The 23345-nt window shown below is 31.6% G+C and overlaps 1 protein-coding gene across 6 annotated transcripts in view; it reads left to right on the top strand.

The window, feature by feature from the left end:
- spri (Src homology 2 domain-containing protein sprint) overlaps window positions 1-23345 on the top strand; it is a 996502-nt gene that overhangs the window by 249342 nt on the left and 723815 nt on the right. For 2 of the 6 annotated variants that reach the window (XM_075299537.1, XM_075299536.1), the window contains exon 1: window positions 8014-8250. The exons of the other annotated variants lie outside the window; for them this stretch is intronic. The gene's annotated coding sequence lies outside the window, so the exon portion shown is untranslated. Of the gene's footprint in view, window positions 1-8013; window positions 8251-23345 lie in introns of those variants that run through there. 6 annotated transcript variants of the gene reach the window in all.

Here is a 23345-nt window from a genome sequence, read left to right as displayed (position 1 = left end):
CAAGCGCTAGATCGACTCAGGAGGTGATTCTGAGTCGATCGGTATATATTTTATGGGGTCTAAATCAATATTTCTTGTAGGCACATTTTTTGGCAGATCAAACTTATTATACCCTAACCACTATGTGGTTTAGGGTATAATGACTTTAAAACAATGTGTTGAAATATTTTATTAATTTTGAAGATTTTTTCAGAAATATTAAATCCATTTTGACTTCATTAAAACGAAATTTGCATTCATGTTAGGATACACATTTTTATGTCGAATCACTTAGCTATAAGGACAAACAGACTTCATTGAAAAGTTTAGAGACTTTTAGACAAGGAAAAACTTTTTTTCAGAGAAATACGTCTTCTATTCTAAGCAAAATTCGTATTCGTATTTTAAGCATGTGAAATATTTGGCCTCCCGACAATATTCTTTGCGGTGCACCATCTACTATTTAATATGTGATAGAAACCAAATTTATGAAAATGGACAAAAATGGACCAAGTTCTGTTTGGTCTGACCATCGGACCAAATTTAAAAATTAGAAATCTTTTGGACCAATTTTGGTCCGATCGGACCAAACCGGCAACGCTGATTGGAATTGAAAGTCTATACACAGAGTAGAAGTAACTACTCTCCGAAAGTTTTTTTTGTTTTGCAACAGACGTAGAGAAGAGGTTTTGTTATATTTGTAATGTGTGTGTGTGTATGTTTATGTTTGCAACAACCTCCATCGACATCAGTCCGTGGTATACCTACGAATATTCTTACTCAGATCTAGTGTTACCTAATTTCGCTTTTTTCCCCTTTATTGTATAATAAATGTATATGCGCACATTTTTCAACCAAAATTGAAACTATCCATAATTTTAATTAAATTTTCGAGAACTAAAAAAAAAAAGCATGCCCGGTTCCAAAGATTTTGTCTTTACTTTAACAGTTTGGGTATTAATTCCGAGCCAAAGAAAGCGGAGAATACAAGTAAGGATACTTTAAAGACGTAATTCTCTTTTAAATTTGGGGGTTATGTAATTGCTTCTAGGAAGCAAATGTTAAATTTTCATTTTTTTAGATTTTTTTCGTCAGTTGTTATCAAAATCCTTTAAAAACGAGTTAACGAGTTATTTTTTTCCATATTAAGACTCGACTTCCAGTAGAAATTATGCTATGTTTCAAGTAAAAAGCGTCTTTAAAATAAAGTGTTGAAAAATCACTTAATTATAAGGACATTACAACTTCATTCAAAAGTTTATTGCCTTTTGGACAAGAAAAAAAACTTTATTTTAGAGAAATGCGTCTTCCATGTTAAGCAAATTTGCATTCTTATTCTAAGGACATGGAATCTTTGACTTCACGACAATATTTTTTTCAGTGTAGAAAACTAAAAAATTAAATATAAATAAGATCGTTTAATATTTTGACATTTGCCGTTTTTGAAAACAATTACTAAAAAAACACGTTGTGTTTTCCCCAATGTACGTACGTACAAAAATACATATCGTACATTTTAAACGTTTACTCACACTACGCTAAGTACTAGCTAAATTTGAAATTACCTACACAGTGTAATTTCAAAGTTACACATTTCATTCAAGTAATATTTTTAGAAATGCCGCTCCCGCTCCGGCAAAAAAAGGGCTTGCTCCGCTCCGGATCCCTGGTTTTACTATACGCTTGCTGATTGATTGATTGAAGCCCGCGGGATTGGGCATTAGAGGGTTAATGTTCCTGTATATTGAACGAACGAAAGAAAATTAATTTTAGTCTCTATTTCGAAAGGCAAGTCTTCTAAGATTTTAATGAATTCTCAGGCCAAAAATACTCATTTTTGATAATCAATGTATTCTCATACAAAAGAAACAAACTTCCAAAACAAGAAAAGCCCAAATTCATTCCAATTCGAGTTATTGGCTTTCTTTCGAATTGGGTTTGGTTCGATATACAGGAACAGGGCATACATTTATTGACTTTGTGTTTTGACTACAGAGAAAAAAACATTAAAATAGGAGATTACTTTCAGCGCCCAATTTTAAAAACGTTTTTTATTTGAAACATAGCATAATTTTTACTTGGAAGTCGAGTCTGACTTTGATAGCACACAAAGAAAAAGCTTAAAAAAAAAACGAATAAATGAAAATTTGTTTCCTAGAATCATGTTCGTAGAATCTGTTGGTATGCTTCTGACCACCTGCAAGCTCTTACTGCGTGAGAAGGCTGTTATGATGGCCAATATTCTATGGGAGAATTGCAAGGGCTGTAACGACACCAAGCAAATATGGCCCCATTTAAACTTAAACCGCACACTAGATATGCTAGTGTTCTCAAGGCGTCAGATAGCACTCCTGATATCTGCTATAACGGGTCACTGCCTGATAGGCGAATTTTCAAAAACTATAGGTGCGAAGTATAATGACTATTGTATAAGCTGTCATGATGTGGAGGAAAAGGAATCAATTAAACACCTCTTGTGTGAGTGTCCTGTTTTTTTGTGTAAGGCGTAAGCGAATTTTAGGAGCATATAGCTTCAGATTACTGGCGGACCTGGAAAACGTTAACTTAAGCAGTCTGCTAATGTTTTTGGAGCAATCTGGTTGGTTCAACAAAAGTAAATAATAGAGAAGGTTCAGTGGTTAAGACTAGAAGTGCCCATATGTAATAGGTACTTTTAGTTAAATGTGGTATCACAATGGACTGTATAGTCTAAGTGAGCCTGAAATTTAGTCGGGCTGCCACTTTAACCTAACCATGTTCATAAAACTCAAATTTAAAAATGAATATTTTTACTTCAATACTCCGCTGCTTTGACTCGGAATCAATATCAAAATCATTAGTGTAAAGAAAAAAAAAATTGTTGGAACCGGGAATGTTTCATCATATATATACAAAGCTCTGTTTAACGAATATCCCATTTTTTAACATTGCACCCTCAAAAAAAACGTTTCTCTAACATATTTTCCAAACATATTTTGCAGGAAGCACATATATTATTGGATACTGCCGAAACATTAATATGTTTGTTCTATGTGAACATATTATATGTGTGAAAGCATTTTGAGCTCAAAAATATTTTCCCCAAAGAAGATTGTGCTCATTCCCTCACATAATTTTCAATTCCACAAAATGTTTTAGTTCTTGGCACCTTTTTCGGTAATACAAATAATGTTGAAGAAATTATTCAATTTTATATTTTTTTTTAATTTTACATTTCGTCTGAACGGGGAAACAAACAGAGGACAGTTTGTAAGCCAACACACTATCCACTGGGCTACGTAGCTGTTATGGTCATCAATAGACAATTGTCGTTATATTTATATAGTATAGTCTGCGGCGCCCACGAGCCGATGCAAATAAAACATTATTTAACAGAAACATACATTTGTGTGCCACGTGAAGCAATGGTTAGCATGTTCGCCTTGCATGCAAAGTGTCGTGGTTCAATCCCTGCTCCGACCGAACACCATTTTTTTTTTAATTTACACATTTATATTTATACTATATTAAATTTTTATGATGAACCTTCGAAATGGGGGTATTAAATATTTACAGTCAGAAACAGTGCTTGATATACACGAAATGGACTGAGCTTTAGGTAGAATATTATTTTTTATTGAAAACATAACAATTTTGTAACAAAAATCTGTTTTTCGTATAAAAGGTTGAAATTTTGGAAGGAATTCAAAAACTCTTAATAAAAGAAGAACGTGGAGTCGAGTATAAACATACGTAAATAATTTTATAATATACACAGTCTTACACAAGTTTACATACGGTTTAAGAAATTGTATTTTCTTTAATTATTAAAATATAATAAAATATGCATATATATGCTTTAGATTTTGTAAATTAATTTGAAAAACAAAGTATTTGTCCATTTTCAAGAAGATGTTTTTAGTCTGGATTATAAACAACAACAAGAAACATGTTCAGTTATAAGGTAAAAACCTCAAGGGTATGTAAACTTATGTGAGACTGTGTACACATAAATTTATTTAGGCATGAGCAGTTTTTTACTAGCATTTAACACCATTTTAAATGCATTTAAAACTTAATGTGTTTTGTACTTAATTTCGCTCTAAAATGACCCTGTTTTGCCTTTTACTTTTCTGTAATAATTCATTTTAAAGAAAATAAACATTTTCAATTGTTTTAGCTGCAAAACTCGAACTTAATGCCCGCTTTTATATTTGAAGGTGTCCGTCAAATCCTCTTGGGCTACTTATTAATAAACAGCACCCAGAAAAAAGGGGCTCTAATGCCAACTGAACTTTATTTTAGTTCATGAAGATTAGTTGATTTTAGTTAAATTTTGCACAATATGAGTAAATGTTCCTTATTTGAATAATTGTTGCTAACTTTAATGACGTGAACTAAAAATAAGAAAAAAAGTTGTATGCAAATATAGTGCACAATTTTACTAAAAAATAAAATAGTTCATATTTTCCTAAAATGGCAGAAGTTTGCTTAAATTGAGTTCATAAGTCTCTCAAATCAGTAAATTTTACTAAACTTCGTACAGCGCTAAAGACATTTTAACAATTTTTAAATTCAATTTTTTCTTTCAACATATGAAATTTTCTTAAACAACAGAAAAAAATAATTAGTTTTAAAAAATTTTCTTCAATTTGACAAAAAGTATTAACTTATTTATAACATGTTGCAATTAGAAAACTATTTTAGTTAAATTTTTCTAAAATAAACCTACTTTTTCTTCCACGGTGGGTTCACTTTTTTTGGGTGAGGAACTAAACTTTGTTTTTATACATTTTATTGTTTAATTTTTCACTATTTCCTCCTTTTTCATTTTACTGTCCCAACTCTAAAAAGAGTATAGCGCCCTTTCATTATTTTTATGAATATCCCTTTGTAATTTGTGTATATTTTCCACCGTTTTTTTAATTTCCTTTGCCTGAATATTTTGACTTACTCCTCGTACGTTCCGGTTTCTTTTAACGAACCAAAAAAAATTGTGCCCATAATGTCAAAATGATAAACAAAACACATGTCCACACATACATAAAATGCTGCTCTCAAGGCAAAAATACATGCTGTTTTTTCAAATGTCTTCTCTTGGTTCCGAATGTCTATTCTCTTTGCTCCGAATATTCATTCTAATATTCAAATTAAATAATATTTAGACTTAAGCATATCAAATTTTGGGCCTTATCGTAAAACAGTTTTCCGAAACAACATACAAGTGGTTTCACAGAAATTGCTCTCTTTTGATTCTCTCGCTGTGTTATGTTGATATCTTTCTTCAACCCTCCCGTTATCCATCTCTATTTCTTTCTCCATAATCTCTCTGTCTCTGCCCTGAATAATAATATATATGTTTACTCCAAATTTATAAATTTATATATGTTTACATTCACACATATTATTTTTATGAAACATTCATTTTATGAACATTCATAATATATTCTAACATATCAACATATGTGTCCCAAACATTTAGTGTTAGTTTAGGAAAATTACATGTTTGCACTTAAACTTTAAACTTAAAAATATTGTTCCCGAAACACATTTTGTTTATGTCGGAATATATCGTTACCTTAATATAGAAAGGCCCCAACTCATAATTTTTTAAATCGTGTTTTTTGTCGGTTCTGACAGTGAAATTCTTGCAGTGAAATAACTGGCAAGATCAGAGCCCGGATGCCATGATTGTACAATCGTCCGCATATGACACAATCTCGACGCAGTCAGGAGAGGTGGAGTCGAGGACAGGCAGAGATTAATCGATATCACCCCACCCCACCCTGGGGAGCTCCCTGTTTAACTCTACGAGGCTTTGCCTTCTTGTCCCTGAATTCCACGTACGACAAGACTTAAAAAATTTACTACCAAAAGACTGCCATCACTTTTATGAACAATTACCTCATAAAACCTAAGTTTATATTCTCTTAAAATATAAACTGTTGTACCAATTGCAACATTTTCCCTACTTAAAAATGAATTGATATGTTATTTTGTGCAAGAAAAAGCCCCAACTCATTTTTTTCTTCAAAAATTCAAACCCAAAAAGCCCTAAGTCATACAAATTAATAATAAAAACTGCACTTAAAATGTTTTTGTATCTGGTGTGTTTCTTGTTTTAAATATTAAGTTTTTCCTCCTCCTGTAAACTTCGTTTTTCATGAGTTAGGGCCTTTGTATAGAGTTGACTTTTCTTATATATCTGCTGAATGTATTTGAAATATTTAAAAAAAAATATCCTCACTAAAATCGGACCTCTTGTTCTTTTACGCCATTCACATAATTTAACCCAATTTTCGACCAAATAAAATATAATTCAAATATTTTTAAAAATAGTTCTCAAATATAGCAGAATTTAAATTTTTTAGAATAAAAATAGGGGCAGTATGACAACAGACGCTGTGTCGTTAGGTTCTACTCAATAGTGGGTGTAATATTTTTGTTTTCAAAAATTTTCCCGTCTCAAGTCTTTCAATGAAAAGTTGAAATATTGAATAAAAAATAAATTAAAAAACACGGACCTCGAGCACGTTTTTATCAATAATTCATTAATTGGAAAAAGGAGCAGATAGTTTTTTTGCCGTTTTAGAAGCACTGTTCGTTGGCTTGGATTGTGGTAAAATATACAGGCTGTTCTGGCAAACGCATTCGCAAACATTTTGCGACTTGACTTTTTTTTTGACGTGCTCCTGCCAAAGTGCAAAAGTTTGCCGAATTGAAATCATTTGTGTTAGAGCTCGCGAATTAGATACTGTACCGATTATTTTCATGCCATTATCAATCAAGCCCACATCCAAAATTTATTTTTTGTAAAGATAGTCGTTGTCAAATATCCTGTATGTCTACATTAATTCTGCCCTGATCTACATCTGAAAGCCGTCTTTGCCCGTTTCTAAACTTTCCTAACTTAGTTTTTCAATAAATAGTTTTGGTCATTTACTATTACTCAACAATATGTTACATGAAATATAATATGACATTTTTTATTCTAATGAAATTTATTTCGAAGTCAACATTGAACACAAAATTAAAACAAACAATACACGCGAAGTGAAGTAAAATATTTCCTTCAACTGTGGTTTATCTCCCGGTGCTGGTGCTTTTCTAATCCCTTTCAACTGATTCACATCTTTTTAATATGCCTGACTACAAGTGGGGCAGATGTACTATATTTAAGTCATCGGATCATTCCTAACTTTTCTAAATTTAAAAAAGGTCGGTGAAGGACGGTCAATCCTCTTTTGATCGTTCTCCATACAAACAGAGCAATGTTCCCACATTACATTGCTAATTTTGCAATTTCCTGGTACTTTCCTGTGGCAGGCACTAATATTAGATCAATATTGAACCATGGCCATTTTACTGATATATTGGCAATGCAGTTGATTGTATTAATTACCTCTACGGAAGAACAAACATTTGTAGTTCTGCAGGATTTTTGCCGTTGCGGTATTGAATAACGATTGGCGCCGATTTCATGGTTTGTCGCCAAATGTGATTCAAGTTCAATCAGTATTTGACGTTACTGACATCAATAATATTCTGAATTTCATTGCACATAGAAACTCGTAAACCTACCTACTTTCAATATAGCTTCAAGCAATTGATTGTTCCAACAAAACGAACACGCCAGCCCAAGCAATAATCATAGACACAACAGAAACCAGAATCTACCTCAACATGAAACTTATTCGGTGGATAAGATAAGTTTAGAGTGTTTCTGAATCATAAAAACAAAAACACACAAAAAGTGCTCAACTGGTTTTAACGATGAGAAATCCACTCAATTCAATTCTTATCGTCAACACTTAACTCCACTCTTTAACTCTGTTCACCACAGCAACAGCAGCACATGCCGATCAATGAAATACACCTCATCATACTCAACACAGCCGGCGTTTGTGTTGTTCATGGTAGGTATGCAGTAATATATGCTCTCTCGTAATATTGTTGTATGGTGTATTACGATATCAAGTGTGGCGATGGTGACTCTAGTAACTCCGCGAATTGTTTTGACCATTCAGTCTATCGCGACATTAGCTCTAATAACGTGAAATTGGTTTTTGCGCGTGAATTTCTCGGTCCAATTGAATGGCATGAAGAGTACGACATTTACAAGTGTTGTCCCCTTTGGTGCTTTAGCAATTTTCATCATCAGTGAAAAAGAATAAAAAGTATTCGCATTTCATGGATACGCGTCCTAAGTGAAACAAAAATAGCATAATCAAGCCTAACAGCTTAAGCGCCTTGCCGGCATTTTATTATTGTGCTGAAGTGTGCAAAGTGCAAGTATGGCAAATTTCATGTTCATAAAAAAAGCTAAAATAAAAAAAGTTTTGTACCCCCCAATCTTTCGTGGAGGATATAACAAAAATATGATGGTGCCATGATGTAATTGCAAATTTATGATTACCATGTTGTCACCGTATTTAGAGTGTTGGGGTCTATAAATAAAAATAAAAAATTCTCTTGAAGTTCTTGGAGACCAACAAAAGTTATTCAAAAACAACAACAACAAACAAAACAAAATGTGCCTATCTCTCAACTCTGGCTAAGACCATAAATGGCGTGTGTTGTGTGTGTATGTGTGCGAAATTGTTTTCAAGTGAATTGCCGATGAGAAATGGGCAAAAGAACAACAAATAAACAGCAGCAGAGAATAGTCGGAAATTGTTTAAAAAATAAAAGTAAAATTGCAATGTTGTTTTGTTCGACCGACCAGTGAAGTGATCTAAGCCATTTATGGTCTCGCTCGTTCAGTGAATCTTTCCTGGTCAAATTGTGAAAAAAGCGAAGCATTATAGTATCTTGCTGTATAAGATCTTGATTATGATTGTGCTTACTTCTTTTGTTAACTATTCGCTTCTCAGCGATGATTTTGTGCAACAAAGCAATTCCTGTTCTCAAGTTCAAGTTCATCGCTTCAATTCGTTTTCAATGCCGGTGTCATTCATGGCATAGCGATTATACTGTCGCACCCGCCGAGTTATGTGGTGTTGTGACTTCGCCTGGCGAATGCACAAATGTGGATAGAGGGGTCATGTGAGGATAGTCATGATTAGCATTTTCTGCTTTCGTGATTTCACTTGGGTTTACCGTTCTATGATGAATAGAGAGTTGTAATGACTTTTGATGGCCGTCAAATAGGACAATTGTTGATTTTTTTCCTCGATTTAATTCCATAACAAGAAAGGTTTTCTCCCGCTGCACAGAGGGGTGAAATCGCAACAAATAGAGATTAATTAAACTACTTATCCGATTTTAAAAATTCTTTCACTATTATAATGCTACGTTATCACTGAGTGACATAGGATACACGTCTTGGAAAAGTGGGCGATGCCACTCCCCATTATTAAAAGTAGCTCCAGCGGCCATAGTAATGGACCGTTTGTCATGAAACTTTCCCTATGTTGACTTTTGATCTGGTAAAAGTCCTTCGCTATACTTGGTTATGATAGGCGTAGCACCTCCCAATCATAACCACTATGATTGGGAGGTCTATACATGATTGTCTATACATGATTATGATTGGGCGTGGCACGTGGCAAACTTGGAACGGATATATCTCATGAATTATCAGAAGTATGAATATGAGATTGTTGATCGTACAGTCTGAACTACATCCAAGGTGGAATAGGGCGGTGCCACGCCCCTTTTAAAAATGTTCTGGCTCAGTCGGATTTTTTTTTTGAAAAAGAAATACAATTTTCACATAGTAATAAATTTATGTTTATTATAGTAACGTTATTGTATCATATACACCCTCAAAAAATCGCTTCTGTAACATATGCCCCAAACACATTTTGGTTCAAGCATATATATTTTCAAGATTGGTCCAAACAAAATATTGTTTGTATTGTTTAAACATATTATGTTTCACCTCAGACATACACTGGTAGGTTATTCCAATAGGTTATTTCCATTTTTTTACTTGCAGCATACTCTCTAGGCCTTCCTTTCTAAACACATATATGTTACTAATAAAATATATGTTTGTATCCAAGCATATTATATTTACAAACATTTTATGTCCCAAACATTATATGTTCTAACATATTAACATATATGTCCTAAACATGTTATGCTAGTTTATTAACAGTATATGCTTGCACCGTGGTGCAATGGTTAGCATGCCCGCCTTGCATACACAAGGTCGTGGGTTCGATTCCTGCTTCGACCGAACACAAAAAAAAATTTTCAGCGGTGGATTATCCCACCTCAGTAATGCTGGTGACATTTCTGAGGGTTTCAAACCTTCTCTAAGTGGTTTCACTGCAATGTGCAACGCCGTTCGGACTCGGCTATAAAAAGGAGGTCCCTTGTCATTGAGCTTAACATGGAATCGGGCAGCACTCAGTGATAAGAGAGCAGTTCACCAATGTGGTATCACAATGGACTGAATTGTCTAAGTGAGCCTGATACATCGGACTGCCACCTAACCTAACCTAACCATATGCTTGCACTTAAAAATATTGTGTAAAAAAATTTTAGTTCCAAACATATAATTTTTATACCCAAATATATAAAAAACAGTCGTAGAAGTTGAAAAACAGTCTTTTTCGTCCGTGTTGTGAAAAATTTATATTTTATTCTATGTATAGCTGTGTCTTCAATTTCCGACAAGATTTTAGCCGTACATTTGTTCGTCTAATGTACGCTCTTCAAATCCAATTGTATCACATTCTTATATTTGTGCGATTTTTTCATTGTTTCCCACACTGAAAAAAATATTTACGTGATATTAAATTTTAGGATGCGCAATTTACAAAATATTAATGACAAATTTCTATGAAATAATGAAGTTTTTATTATAATAAAATGTATACTCTTAGCTCGAAAAAAGTTTTTATTAAATTTTGAACTAAAGAAATAATTATTAAATAAACTGAATCTTCAGATTTAAAATAAAAACGCTTCAAATATTGGCTAAGGGTTATTTTGAGAATTTAGCATCTTTGGTTTAAAGTTTTTTGGAATTTAGTAAACATTGTTTACTTTGAAGTAACCGTTATAATTTGAATTTTTAAACTGACATTTATTTGTACGCGAATAGCTTTATTAATATACCGCGAAAAGAGATGGAAATTCGATAAATGAGATATGTTTAATGAAATAAATGAGAGATAAATGAGATCTGTTTAATGAAATAAATGAGAGCCGTTTTAATGAAATAATTCGTTCAGACTATCTATACAAGAAAAGTCATATTGCAATAGAGAACTACCAGCAATAGTCTGATAGTAGCATCTGATTCAACATTGAGATGATTTTGATAAATTTTCATTAATACTATTTTATTATCTAAATCAATAAAAGGTTTTTAGAGACGTGTTGACAAATTTCCCAATCAATGAATGCTTTGAAGCGAAAACAAGCCGGTCGAAATACCCGCTGTCGTTCAGGCGACTGGGCCAAATTTTACTCATATGTGTTTGTAGCCAATAATACGGTGCCGTTTGTTCAGAAGAATCAATTTAGAAGAATCAAAACACATCCATGACTGCTTTTACTGGACGCCAACGCTATTTTAGGCTATTGTATATAGAACTGCCGAACATAACAACTCGGAGTTAGTAAAGAAGAAAACAAGAAAAAGATTGTTTATGTTTCCACATAGGGAGCAGTAAGAGTTAAATTAAAACGCATCCAACGCAACAACTTCAGCACAAAAAATGAGTGGAACAAACACCACCATAATAATCCACATGATAAGCACGGCAATTAACGATACGTTTCGATCCAAAGAGGTTCTATCTTAATCATTATCGTCACTATGCAATCGTCATCATTATCATCGATTCGAACAGTGTTATAAGCGTTACAGTCTTATCTCTGCTCAGCCTACTAAATCATGAATATTCAAAAAGACTTCCATAATTTTAATGAATTGCTGCAAAAACTACCAGACAATGATCAGCCCAATGTACAGTGGAAAAAGAAAAGTCAAATGGTTTTAAAATATATTGACTATTCTTCGTGAATTCTTCATTAATAGAACGAAATTTTCATTTATTTTACGAATGTTCGAAACGTTTATGAAATATTCTACATTAACTTTTCTTTGTAATAAATTCATACTTTTAACGAAACTTTCTTCAAATTTCATGACTTGAGAAGAAGTTTTTACGAATTTACGAATATTTTAATGAAACATTCTGCATTAAAATTTCTTCATAAAAAGTACGAAACATTTTCTTTACAATAACGAAGAAGTTTCATTGAAGTTATAAAATTTACGTTCGCGACATACAATTGTCTTTGATAATGTGCTTGAGAGTATTCCTTTATTCTATTTTTTATGCACCCACTTGGGTGATAGCATGCTATGTATAAAAGAGAAGCAATAAAACTAAAATTATTTAAAAACTTAAAATGTAAAGTAGTGATGACATTTTTCAAAAAAAGTACAAAAGTTTTTCATAAAAAGTACGAAACATTTTCTTAAAAAGTACGAAAATTGTTCATAAAAAGAACCATTTTTTTACAAACTACGAAAAATTTGGAAGAACTTAAAAAGTAGGAAATATTTGGTACTTTTAATGAAATGTTTCTTTGGTTGTAAAACAATGACTTCTAATGAAAATTATAGTTCTTTTTACGAAGAAAGAATTCTTTCTTTCGGTTTATGCCATTCATTTGTTATATTTTTGAACTGACCAATTTTAGAAATACAATATTGCTCTACGTCATTCCGTTTGTTCAACCTCAATAACGTTTGTCCAAAAAATTTCAATTGCAAACATTGGAAGTATAATAAAAATTGAAGCAGTGGGGTGTTGCGGATTATTAACAAACAAACAATCCCTATACCGTTTTACTAAAATTGGTCTTTATATGGTCGTTATTTAATGTAGAAATCGGTCTTATAGTTTTTTGACGCGGTTAACATTTGCCTTTTTAAATAATTGTATAGTTTGGGAAATTTAGCGAACAGTTTTTTCGCTGTTGTAACCCACTGTGCAGTGCTGTTGTATAAACGTCTAGAAATCATTAAACAAATGCCAAAACAAAACGGAGGAAAATAAACATCTCCAGCCAACACAAAACCTCAGCAACAACAAGAATCACAAATTTTGCCAAACTATAAAACGACATCAACAAAAATTAAATTAAATATAAAATTAATAATCAAACAAAGGATTACGGAAAGAAAGCTAAAAACTCAACCAAACCAAGAAGAGCATAATAGTGAAGATCAAAATTATATTACTACGCCATAAAATATAAACGACAAAAAAAATTAAAAATTGATCTTCGTAAAACGTGAAAAAGTTTGGAAATATGGAAAATAAAATCCTGTATTTCATAACGTGTCCCATGAAATGTGTTCCATGTCTGTAGTCAGTTAATTTACCACAGTTAATCTCTAAATCCAATGGCTCATAAATTGCCCTAGTTCTTATTTGAAATGTTTGCTAATGCAAATCGTAAATAATGAATTTCTTATTCATGGGATTATTTTGTAAAATAAATATATCACTTAATGGTGTTTATTGACCGGCGTAAAAAACTAAACATCACATTTAACTAGTTTTTAAACAAATTGATATTGCCTTGCTGATAGAAACTTGGATAATGCAATATCAAACGACAGCAGCTGTACTTGTTGACACGACAAGGTTACTTAAAAAAAAAATCAAAATATATCATTCATGTAGTAGTAGAATCTTTCTAGTAGTTCTTTGTGATTTGCCGAAACGTATTTTGCTACACAGGTTCCCTGCTCAACATAACTTAACCATCGTAAAATTCAGACCTCAAGCAGTAATGCAAAGTAGACGTCACAAACAAAGATTTCTTAAAAAAATTGATATGTAGCCTCTTGCATTCCTACCAATATTGCCTTTTTAATTTGATGATCAAATATTCCCTCCTATAGGGCAGTAGATGTGATTTATTGGTCTATATCTAGAGATCTATATAAATCTGTAGGTTCGTAATCTATATATATTTTTATCATCCTGTGTTGAAAAATGTTTTATATTTCAGAATGTAAGTTTTGTTAGCGCAAGTCTCCCAGAAAAGTAAATCAATAAGAAAAACAGAGTATGTTGTCCGATATTATGCACTGAAAAAACAGTGAACCCTTTTCCATTGCAAAATGAACTAAACTGTAGTAATATTGACCATGATTTAGCCCTTAAGATTTTTTTCAACTTGTCTAGTTTATAATTCTCTTAAATTTTAGTTAATCTATAACATTGTATTTTAGTTCATTTTTACAACACCATAAGATTTATATACCCCTACCAAGTTAAAAAGTCAGTATTATTTTGGTTTACCTGCTTATTTTTTGGGAAACCCGATAATAAAATGTGGTTAACAGTCTCTTTAAAATGTCGACGACTGAACTATTTTTAAATCAATCATTCCACAGTACAGAGATATTAAATAATTAAAGGAACATCAACCCGTTTTACTATTATGAAAATGTTCATACATTAAAATTCAACTTTCTTTAAGCAAACGTACTTTATTATAAAAACTTATGATGAGAGTTCTTAATACAATGTTTTTGTGAATAAAAATTATGACCACGTGGAACAAGAAAGTAGTTTATTTTAACTCGCTATTTGGACATTTTGACTTTTCCTTAGTTTTTTATTCATCGTTAGTATATTCACATATCTTGCTGAAAAAAATGGAAGGAATAATGAAAATTGTTAAAAATTAACATGTAACTTACCATATTTGGGGGCATTTTATTAAATGGTGTAAGGAATTCAACTTTTCTTATATAAACAAACCTCATAAAGTTTGTACCTGAAACAATTACAGAAATAATGAATTAAGTAATATATTAACTCATAAAACTGTGTTGTTATCGATGTGAAGGACATAATACAATAAATATTCTTGTCAAAAGAAAGCCAAAGATTTAATATAAAACTTACCAATTCTCTATTAAATTGTACGCTGAGGTTAAAAAGTTATCGAAATTCATTTGGGGATACTCTGAAATTAAATATTTATTTTTTACATTAAATAGAAAACATTAAATTGGTTTCCAAAAAATCTAATTAAAGAAATAATATGCATAAAAAACTAAATATTCTGGTTAAAAGAATGTTAAAGAAAGCTTACCAATTCATAAAAATGTTTCCAAATTGTTATTTTGAAATTAAATATTTGTTTTTTACAATAAAAATATTAAATTTGTTTCCAAAAATATTTGATTATTGTAATACTAAAATAAGGTATTAAAAACATATAATTTTGATAATAAAAAAGTCATAAAAATTTAAATATTCTAGGGAAAGAAAGCCAAATTTTAAAAGAAAACTTACCACTTCTCTATTAAATTATACGCTGAGGAGGAATATAATCCATCTTGGGGTTGCTCTGAAATCAAATATTTTTTTACAACAAAAAAAAAACATTAAACTAGTTTAAAAAAAATAATAATAATTAGCAAATAATGATATAAATAAAAAATATTCTTTTTAAAAGAAAACCACATTTTAAAAAGAATACTTACCAATTTATGATTAAACTATGTGCTGAGGTGTAAAGAATATTATTTTTTTAAAAGAAAACCACATTGAAAAAGAACTCTTACCTATTTATCATTAAACTATACGCTGAGGTGTAACAAACAATTTTCCAAATTCATCTGGAGTTACTCTGAAATTGAATATTTATTTTTTACATTGAATAATAAAAATTAAATTAGATAAAACAATTTCAATATACTTTCCATTTCAGCATTTTTTCCTAAATATTGAACATTCTTAATAACTTTTTTCTAAGCTACCGATCATCACTTCGCCATCGTACATCTCATCGCTAAAATATTAATAACTTTCATTTCAAAGTTTTAATAAACAAACACCAATATATGTCTAAAAAAACCAAAATATTCCATACCTTTATATTCCCTTGTTACATACTTGCTAAAAAGATGCAACAGCCCACGCCAACGCCAACTATACAACTGAAGCATACCAAACAAAACCAAGCAAAACCAAAACATTCCTACAACAACAAAAACACATGTGCCTTCATTGAAAACAACACCTCATCCAGACAAATAAACCATTCGCCAATAATAAACACACACAAACCACTGAAAGAACAAAAACAACCCCACGCTCAGATATACACAACATCCCCATCACTCGCTACCATTGCTCATTATTGCATTGTATGCTCTCACTCTCAAAAAAAAAAAATTCAAGTAACATCATCTTACATTAAACATATTCCACTTTGACGAGAAAGATCTCTGTACTATGCGTTAGTTCATCGCATCTAAATTTTACTCTAAAAACAATACTCTTAAATGCATATCAGTATAAGAACGATGAAACGTTTAACTTAAAATTAGCAAAAACTTCATGAAATGATATCTACCCATTTTTGACGAAAATGTCTATAAATTTAATTACATGTGAACTAAAAAATTTCATTGGGAAATTTTTTACCAACAATTATTAACCATAGGAATTGTCAGTAAGAAATTGCTATCCACTTTCAAGTTCATTTTTTGTAAAAAAATATTTTCTCATACAAAAAAATCTTATGGTAAATTGCACTTATTATTTAGAAAATACTTTACATTTCACAAGTAGTTTTATAGCATGACAAACGAATTTTTAACTACCAGTTAAGAAATTTTTTAAGGAAATTTCCATCGTATTTTGTAGGCCATGAACTAAACGATTGCTACTTAGAATTTGTAAAATTTCCTTTCGAGTAGTTAATTTTCGTTGAAGATACGAAAAATGAACTAAAATTCTGGAAAATTCTTGTAATAAATTATTGTAAAAATCTTCTTAAATTTACGAGACACTTTTTTCTGTGTAATTTTATACTTTTCTTAGTGATATATTTTTAATTTTAGCGGCTAAACTCGAACTTAGTATTCACCTATAGGAATTGCTCTAACATATAAAAATATAGATTCAAAAAACTGGTTGCATCTCCAACCTGTGAACCAGATGTAGAATAAATATAGATCATCCTATTACTCCTTTCGAGTAGTTAATTTCCGTTGAAGATACGAAAAATGGACTAAAATTCTGGCAAATTCTTGTAATAAATTATTGTAAAAATCTTCTTAAATTTACGAGACACTTTTTTTTCTGTGTGGATTCGGTTTATTCAAAAGTGAAGCGATAGACAAAACCTCGGGCGGACATAATTAATGCAATAGATCTAAATTTTCGATACCATATCACATCCGTCAAATGTGTTGGGGGCTATATACATATAAAGGTTTGTCCCAAATACATACATTTAAATATCACTCGATCTGGACAGAATTTGATAGACTTCTACAAAATCTATAGACTCAAAATTTAAGTCGGCTAATGCACTAGGGTGGAACACAATGTTAGTAAAAAAAACATGGGAAACATTTAAATCTGAAGCAATTTTAAGGAAACTTCGCAAAATTTTATTTATGATTTATCGCTCGATATATATGTATTAGAAGTTTAGGAAAATTAGAGTCATTTTTACAACGCTTCGACTAAGCAGTGGCGATTTAACAAGGAAAATGTTGGTATATTGACCATTTTTGTTCAAATCAGAAAAACATATATATGGGAGCTATATCTAAATCTGAACCGATTCCAAATTTGGCACGCATAGCTACAATGCTAATTCTACTCCCTGTGCTAAATTTCAACTAAATCGGAGCAAACAATTGGCCTCTGTGGTCATATGAGTGTAAATCGGGCGAAAGCTATATATGGGAGCTATATCTAAATCTGAACCGATTTCAATAAAATTTGGCACACTTGACTATAGTGTTAATTGTTCTTTTTGTGCAAAATTTTAAGCAAATTAGGGTAAAAGTCTGGCTTCTGGGGCCATATAAGTTCATATCGGGCGAAAGATATATATGGGAGCTATATCTAAATCTGAACCGATTTCTTCCAAAATCAATAGGTTTCTATTCTGAGCCAAAACACATACTTGTGCCAAATTTGAAGTCGATTGGACTAAAACTGCGACCTAGACTTTGATTACAAAAATGTGTTCACGGACAGACGGACATGGATATATCGACTCAGGAGCCCACCCTGAGCATTCTTGCCAAAGACACCATGTATCTATCTCGTCTCCTTCCGCGTGTTGCAAACATATGCACTAACTTATAATACCCTGTTCTACAGTGTGGCGCAGGGTATAAACATCTTGGAACAAGCGGGAAAATATATTTTTTTATTTATTGCTCAAAATTTAACATTGTTCAATTAAAAAAAAAGCGCCGTCAATGCAACATTTGGTATGACGCAAGCCAATGTCCTATCTTCCAAAGTATTATTTTTCATTAACCATGTGGTGCATGGTTAAGGCGGAATCATCCTTTTTACACTTCTCAAATTGCATATTTTTTTTATTTTTAGTCACAATGTGTTGCGTCATAAGAACCAATATTTGGTAACAAATAATGCCCTTTTTTTTATGATGTTCCCTTTATTCACAATCGTTTATTGTGTTTTCTTTGGCTTTTTGTTTTTGTTGAAAAATGAAATAAGCACGGTGATTGCAGTTATTTTTTAAACGATCTTCTATATGAAGATACACTGAAGAACATAAATGTTCGCATACTACAAGGTTAGGTTAAGTTAGGTGGCAGCCCGATGCATCAGGCTCACTTAGACTATTAGTCCATTGTGATACCACAGTGGTGAACTTCTCTCTTATCACTGAGTATTGCCCGATTCCATGTTAAGCTCAATGACAAGGGACCTCCTTTTTATAGCCGAGTCCGAACGGCGTTCCACATTGCAGTGAAACCACTTAGAGAAGTTTTTTGAAATCCTCAGAAATGTCACCAGCATTACTGAGGTGGTGTTCGGTCGAAGCAGGAACCAAGCCTACAACCACACGCACAGACCAAACATGCTTGGACATGGTTGCCGCATCCAAAGATTATAAAAGAGGAAGATGGGAGATTGGCTACTGAGCACATCAAACCATTTACCACATTAGTTTTATACTCGAACCAAACGCGTATACGACAAGTATTGACATAGCATTAAAATGCAAATAAAAAGAAATTAAGAGCACGAAATAAATTTTCATAAAGGGGAAAATGTAATTTTGTTTGTTGTTGCCAAAAATTTAACATTGTTTCATTAAGAAAATTAAATTTTTCATTTAAAAAAATAAAAACTAAAAACAACTAAAAGATTACAAACATGTATTAAACTAATCTGGTAAATGCAACATTTGGTATGACGCAAGCCAATCTCCCATCTTCCTCTTTTATAATCTTTGGCCGCATCCATTTAATGCTTATCTAGAGTATGTAATTGTCGCGAAAACCATGTATTTTGTCTTTGTAAAAATAAATTTCGAGCGGAGAAAAATATATGTTGACAATAAACATTTAAATGGTTCTCAAATGCCGCAAACATGTTCTATTATTTAAATGATAGAATTTGAGACCATTAAATGGTCGCAAAAATCATGTACCTGACCATTCAATTTTTTTACTTTCTTGCGGGGTAAAAAGTATTTTTATAGGTTACGTATAGACATGTCTAGAACCATTACATGGCCATAAAGACCATTTACATTTTTTTCGTGACCATTTAATTTTTAAATTTTTTGCAGCGAAAAGAATTTCATAATAACATTGAGGTACACCCGATTTTCATTTTGCGCGTCAGTCGAGTGTTGATTGTTTCTAGCAATGGACGGAGAATACGGATTTACTGTATTGTGTTAATTTATTTATTCAGAAGTGGCACGTGGTTTTATGTGAACACAAAAAAGGAAAGTGTAATTGAAAAAATGTACCTGTTTTTTTCTGCATTTTGCTATATGGATCATTTATTTTTATTTGCAGTTACATGATGTCTGCGTTTGTACATTTGAGGGCACGATGTAAATATGTGAATAATTACTTATAATAAAATAAAATAGAGTGTGTAAAAATATATGATGTTTGCTTGAACGGCATTATAAATACAAATAAACAATGAATTAGTTTATAAATAAATAAAAACAAATAAATAAAGTTAATTTTGTGTTTTCTATTCTCAAGTGGCGTCCTTTTTTCGACGATGAAAAAAGTTTTTTTATAAAGATCAAAACATTTTAGGTTGTGACCATGTTCTTTTAACTAGGAGAAAAACATTTTTAATGAATACCATAACATTTTAAATCGTGACCATTGTCTTTTCATTCAAACAAAATTCTTTTTATCAATATAATAACATTTTAGATGAGGACAATTATATTTTTCTTAGAACCATGTTCACTGAGCCAACATGGTTGCAGGTTAAAATGTTACATGGTCGCCGCAAAAATAGCTCCTATCATATTATTTTGCTCTTCGAATATGATTGTGACAATCATATTTCTTCTCTGCGTGTATATGGGGGCTATACGTAAAAGTGGACCGATATGGCCCATTTGCAATACCATCCGACCTACATCAATAACAACTACTTGTGCCACGTTTCAAGTCGATAGCTTGTTTCGTTCAGAAGTTAGCGTGATTTCCACAGACGGACGGACGGACATGCTTAGATCGACTCAGAATTTCACCACGACCCAGAATATATGCACTTTATGGGGTCTTAGAGTAATATTTCGATGTGTTACAAACGGTGGAGGGTATGTTATAATAACATGTTTTGTTGGAACACTAATTTTTGGCATTTCTTATCAACTATTGTTGGTAATACTAACAAAAAGTCAAATTCGATATGGTAAAAATAATTTTGATTGGTAAAAATAATCGAAAATCGATTTTTGCTTAAAAGTAAATAATCGAAAAGTCGAAATATCGATTATTGGTTTTTACTATAGCCACACAAACTTAAAACGCAGCTTGCAAGACTACTCTATTTTCTCCGAATACACATTTTATAGTCAAATTGAATAATATTTAGACTTAAGCATACCATATTTTTGGGAAAGCCTCATTAACATGCCAAGCGCATTGCCAAAATGAATGCAAGCACAAGCAGCTTCACAGCAACCACCAATTGCTCTCATTTGATTCTCTCGTTGTGTTATGTTGATATCTTTCGTTAACTCTCCCTATTTCCGTCTCGATAGCTTGTTTCGTTCAGAAGTTAGCGTGATTTCCACAGACGGACGGACATGCTTAGATCGACTCAGAATTTCACCACGACCTAGAATATATGTACTTTATGGGGTCTTAGAGTAATATTTCGATGTGTTACAAACGGTGGAGGGTATGTTATAATAACATGTTTTGTTGGAACACTAATTTTTGGCATTTCTTATCAACTATTGTTGGCAATACTAACAAAAAGTCAAATTCGATTTGGTAAAAATAATTTTGATTGGTAAAAATAATCGAAAATCGATTTTTGCTTAAAAGTAAATAATCGAAAAGTCGAAATATCGATTATTGGTTTTTACTATAGCCACACAAACTTAAAACGCAGCTTGCAAGACTACTCTATTTTCTCCGAATACACATTTTATAGTCAAATTGAATAATATTTAGACTTAAGCATACCATATTTTTGGGAAAGCCTCATTAACATGCCAAGCGCATTGCCAAAATGAATGCAAGCACAAGCAGCTTCACAGCAACCACCAATTGCTCTCATTTGATTCTCTCGTTGTGTTATGTTGATATCTTTCGTTAACTCTCCCTATTTCCGTCTCTATTTCTTTATCTATACACTCTCTTTCTCGTTCTCTAATTATCCAATATATCGCATAGATATGTATATGTTTACTAGAAATTTCTAAATTAGTATATGTTTACATCCAAACTGAAACATTTATGTTCCAAACATAATATATTTTAACATGTTAGCATATATGTCTCAAACGTTATGTGCTTTTTAGGAACATTATATTTTTGCACTTAAAAATATTGCGTTATCGTGTATGTGGGAATAAAAGACTATATTTGTAATTGCGTGACAGTTACAATATACTAACTATGATAATTATTGTTTTATAAGTTATTTGTAATTATGAGTAATTATTAAAGCTATCTTATGCTATGTTGCCGGTTTTATATCAATCGTTTTAGTTGCTTGTCATCGATTGCCTACTTGTCTTAGGGTATGATATAATTATGCTGTGTTGTTTTTCAATAGGCCATACACTCGTGAATCAATTGTGATTGATGTGTAATTTCACATTCTTCTATTACGGTTTGATGTGGGTAGACACGGCGTCACCGCCACAACCTTCCCCTATCGAAAAGAAAGATTAATTTATTTTCTTGGGCAACCGCTTTAGATTTGATTTAGGGTTGTCATTTGTGAATGGGATTTTAAAATGATACTATATCGTACACATGTCGTCGTTTTCAATTAAAAATTTATTTGACTTTTGTCACTGAATCAATTCATTGTGTGATTGAATCAATTAAAAACGTGATTGATTTTTAACATGAAATTCAATCACAGTTTTATTTGAATCAATTAACATTTTAATTAATTTCTCTGTCACCAGCAAAACACTAGATAGTACAGTAATCCCTCGATTTACGTCATGATTGGTTCCGGAATTTGACGACGTTAGTCGAAACGACGTAAACCGAATTAAAAATTGCTCATATTTACTCCTAAGTCCATTCATGTATATATGTGCGTGTACATAATAAAAAAATTCAAAAATAAAGGTAATTCAGTAATTTCGGTAAGAATTTCAGAAAAAAATGTTTCGATGTCATCATCGTTGAACTTTTTTTTACTTACACACAAATTTTTTTTTTTTTAATTCAATCACGGAAATCGCGGATTCAATCATTTTTTTAATTGAAATGTCTTCAATCACGAAAATGATAGTATCAATCACCCATCTTGATTGAAAACCAACACAATTTCCAATTAAAAATTTAATTGACTTTTGTCACGGAATCAATTAATTGTGAGATTGAATCAATTAAAAACTTGATTGATTTTTAACATAAAATTCAATCACAGTTTTAATTGAACCAATTAAAATTTTAATTAATTTCGCGACAAAAATCAATCAACTATTTGATTGATTCAATTAATTAATTGAAATTGGCTATAAATTTCAATCAAAAGATTTGTATAATGCGCCCCCAAAATCGTATTTAGTTTTATTTGAAATAAAAGAAAATATGCGTTTCTTATAAAACATATTCAATATTTTATTATTTTTTTAATTATTATCATTATCTTCCTTATCCTAATAACCATGTCAGCATGTCCCGTTTAATATGTAGATGCGCCTAGATTTCCAATAAATCAGCAGCCTGTAAGCTAAATAAGTTTTTCTGAAAGTAAACAGAATAATTCGAATTTAATTTTGTTCAATTAAAAGTTAATTTTTTTAAACATTACCTGTATAGAATATCAAGTTCAATTCTTAGTTCCAGGTTGCAGATTTATAATCTTCTTTTACAGTTGTAATCTTTTAGCATAAAAAGGTGTATTAAGGAGCTCCTTTGCAAA

The sequence above is a fragment of the Haematobia irritans genome, chromosome 3 (genome assembly GCF_050003625.1).
Source record: "Haematobia irritans isolate KBUSLIRL chromosome 3, ASM5000362v1, whole genome shotgun sequence".
Taxonomy (NCBI): Eukaryota; Metazoa; Arthropoda; class Insecta; order Diptera; family Muscidae; genus Haematobia; species Haematobia irritans.
The sequence above is the reverse complement of the archived record's forward strand: the minus strand, read 5'-3'. Positions and strand labels throughout refer to the sequence as shown.